This window comes from Salmo trutta, chromosome 5, assembly GCF_901001165.1.
Source record: "Salmo trutta chromosome 5, fSalTru1.1, whole genome shotgun sequence".
NCBI classification, from domain to species: domain Eukaryota; kingdom Metazoa; phylum Chordata; class Actinopteri; order Salmoniformes; family Salmonidae; genus Salmo; species Salmo trutta.
In genome coordinates, this window is record NC_042961.1 from 27,946,125 (window position 1) to 27,949,783 (window position 3,659).

Consider the following 3,659-nt stretch of genomic DNA (forward strand, 5'->3'; position numbering starts at 1 on the left):
CATGCTGGTAGAAATGAGGTAAAACGGATTTAAGTTTCCCTGCATTAAAGTCCCCTGCCACTAGGAGCGCCGCCCATGGATGGGTGTTGTCCTGTTTGCTTACGGCCATATACAGCTCATTGAGTGTGGTCATAGTGCCAGCATCGGTTTGTGGTGGTAAATAGATAGCTATGGGGATATAGACAAAAACTTTCTAGGTATATAGTGTGGTCTACAGCTTATCATGAGATACTCTACCTCAGGGAAGAAAAACCTTGAGACTTCCTTAGATATCGTGAACCAGCTGTTGTTTACAAATGTACATAGACCGCCACCCCTTGTCTTACCAGAGGCTGCTGTTCTATCCTGCTGATACAGTGTATGACCCGCCAGCTGTATGTTATTCATGTCGTCGTTCAGCCATGACTTGGTGAAACATAATATATTACAGCTTCTAATGTCCCGTTGGTAGGATATACGTGTTTGTACTGTAGTTCATCCACTTTATTATCCAGCGATTGTACGTTGGCCAATAGTGCCGATGGCAAAGGCAGATTAGCCACTCGTCGCCAGATCCTCACAAGGCACCCGATCTTCCGCGAAATCTCTGTTTCTTTCTCCAGCGAATGACGGGGATGAGGGCTTGTTCGTGTGTCTGGAGTAAATCCCTCTCGTCCGATTCGTTAAAGAAAGATTATTTGTCCGGTTCAAGGTGAGTAATCGCTGTTCTGATGTCCAGAAGCTATTTTCGGTCATAAGAGATGGTAGCAGCAACGTTATGTACAAAATAAGTTACAAACAATGCGAAAAAACTAACAAAATAGCACAGCTTGGTTGAGAGCCCATAAAACGGCAGCCATCCCCTCCGGCGCTATCTTTCATTAAAAGCAATGCCCTTGTAAGTTGCTCTGGATAAGAGCATCTGATATTTGTTTATTTGGATCCTCATTCATCATTATACAAGTAGTGCTAAATGACTACAATGTAAAATGTAAAAAAAAAAAAAAAAAAAAGGTCATGTTTTGAATGACTCAGAGACCCACTGAATACAATATTCTGAGTAGCAGCTCGAGGGTTAAGGTCAACTGCTATCCCCCTACTAATGCCTTCCAAAATGTGGATATGCCAGTCATTTGCACTTCATTTTCCTATACTGATGCCTCTCCTGTTCTCTGAATGGTGACTCTAAATGGACTGGCATACTCAGATCACCATGGCCCTTCTCTGCAGTCCTTGAACATTCATGGCTCATTTGTGAATCTATAGGCATATTTCTTGTTTCACAAGAGCTGTTTCCAAGAAGTGCCAAAAACTGACAAGAGAGAGATCCTCATTGCGACGTTATTTTATTCTAATTAAAGTTGTTTATCACTCCAAAGCTATCAGGGGGTGGAAATGGCAAAACAGTTTATCTAAAGTGATTAAATCAACCAGCAATGATTTTGTTCATGACAAAAATGTTATCTAGACTCCTGTGTTTTCTTGATAGCAGAGCATGTGTTGGTTGTGTGATTGCTTCCCTGCCTATCCTATTTACTTTAGACAGAGAGAACACCAAACTTTGAGCCCTGTGTCTTGCCTCTCTCGCTAGTTTGCCATACAGTGATTCCTGAGGAGAAATCAAGGACCCTGAAGCGTGTTAATGCTCACATATTGAAGTCTTACAGCATGGTTAAGATACAGTACCTATGAGGGAAGAACACAGATAAGAAGGTGTGGACAGTGATGCGAAGTTTCTCCAGTGCATGTTCATGTAATACTGCATTTAAACACTGTAAAAGTGATTTGACTCCTCTTCGGACTTTGCACTTTGAACGTTGGGAGGTGCAGTCTGTAGAACATATTTATTCTAGATTTAGACATGTACTACTTCCCAGACAGGTATTTTTTGAGGAGTATGTGTATGTGAAAGCTAGATATGACAGAAATCTGTTGAGGTGCTGAGCAGGGGTGTTTAGCCCAAAGCCAGTAGAGGGTTCTAGGGGCATCTTCCCCTGGGCAAAAAAAGAAGGAATTTCAAGAGCTAAATGCATGAGTTCGATTAGATATTTTTCAGGTAACTTGCACCTTCCCATCTGCTTCAGCAGACACTACCAGTACTCAATTACAGTTGCTACTGTGGGTCTCTCTACTCTGGAACACTCTCTACTCCCTACTCTGGAACACATACATCTACAGTGTATTGCCATAAACCTCCATACCACTCAACAATGTCAAACATAGACTCTGACCTGTCCAATGAGCCAAACTGATTAAAGAATCCCACAGTACCCAAACACCCTCTCTCTTTCACACACATGCACATTCACACTGTGCAGTCATTAAAATCCATAGAGCAGCTTTAAGTGATACAGTCTACTGTGTGCTCACCCCTCCTCTGCCTCTCTCCATCGCTTTCTCTGTTTCATCTGACGCTGTCTCTCTTGTCTGCCCTCTTCTGTTGCTGTCTCTTAGACTTATGTTGCTGTCTCTTGTCCACCCTCCTCTCTCGTCCTGTCCCGGCTGTAAAAAGTGTAAAACTAAACAATTGTTTTAATAGTAATTTCACAGGCTTTTTCACCTCAACTGCAAATTCTTTGTAAACCATGTTTTACTTTTTCACTGTGCAATTAAATAAAATTAATTAGAACCTATAGAGCAGCATGAAGTGATACAGTCTACTTTGTGCTCAACCCACCTCTGTTCTCTCCCCATCTGCCCTCTTCTGTCACTTTCCCTATGTCTTGTCTATTGCGGTCTGTGTCTTGTCTGTTGCTGTCTTGGGTTCTTGATTGTTACTTTCGCCTTTGTCTATTTTCTTCTGTTATGGCCAGTTCTGTTCTTCTGGTGTCTCTTTCCATCATACCCTATACTTCTGTTGCTGTCTCTATGTATTGTCTGGTGTGTCTCTCTCCATCATATCCTTCTCTTCTGTTGCTGTTGCTGTCTCTGTGTCTTATCTGGTGTCTATCTCCATCATATAATCTTCTGTTGCGGTCTCTGTGTCTTATCTGGTGTCTATCTCCATCATATAATCTTCTGTTGCGGTCTCTGTGTCTTGTCTGGTGTGTCTCTTTAGTTTTTCAATCCAAAACGGTCAAGGGGATACTGAGGTAGCTTAACTTGTTTTGGGCCTGTGTTTGGGTCACCTAAATCATCCTCTTCCCTAACAGTTTCCTCTGGATTCTGCTGTTCCAAGTGCTCCACTGGCCTGCTGTTCTCTTCTGTCCTCCTCCTTGGCTCATCTGCAAGGTAGCAAGGTAGAGGTGCAACATGCCATTAGTTTGTTTTAAATTTACTGTGTACTGACACGACCAGAGCGAATCAACTGAAAAGAAAAATGCAAGGGTCCGCATTACAGAGAAAAACAACTCCAAACATGACAAATATGAAGCTACATAGCCTAAGTTGTATGAATATAAAGAGACATGAGCCAAAAACATTTACCTGTAGAATGGAATAAGTTATAAGACCTCTATTATTCACTTCATTTTGTGAGATTTTTAGATTACATAACCTTTGAGGACAAATCATTTAAGGGCCTATGTTTTTTAAATGTTTTGTTCACCTCCAATCTAACCACAAAGCTGGCCATGTATTCCCCTCTCTTTCTGGCTGCCGTCCCCTTTCAAGTTTGGTTATTGGTCATACACACACATACAGTTGAAGTCGGAAGTTTACATACATTTTGGTTGGAGTCA

The 3,659-nt window shown here is 41.8% G+C and overlaps 1 long non-coding RNA gene across 1 annotated transcript; it reads right to left on the reverse strand.

Annotated features, from left to right (window-relative positions):
* Positions 1-1,857: 1,857 nt before the first annotated feature.
* LOC115193396 (uncharacterized) lies at positions 1,858-3,238 on the reverse strand. The gene is made up of 2 exons (XR_003878152.1): positions 2,657-3,238; positions 1,858-2,481 (listed from the first exon to the last, which is right to left on the reverse strand). It is a non-coding gene; the product is annotated as an uncharacterized LOC115193396 (long non-coding RNA).
* Positions 3,239-3,659: the final 421 nt, after the last annotated feature.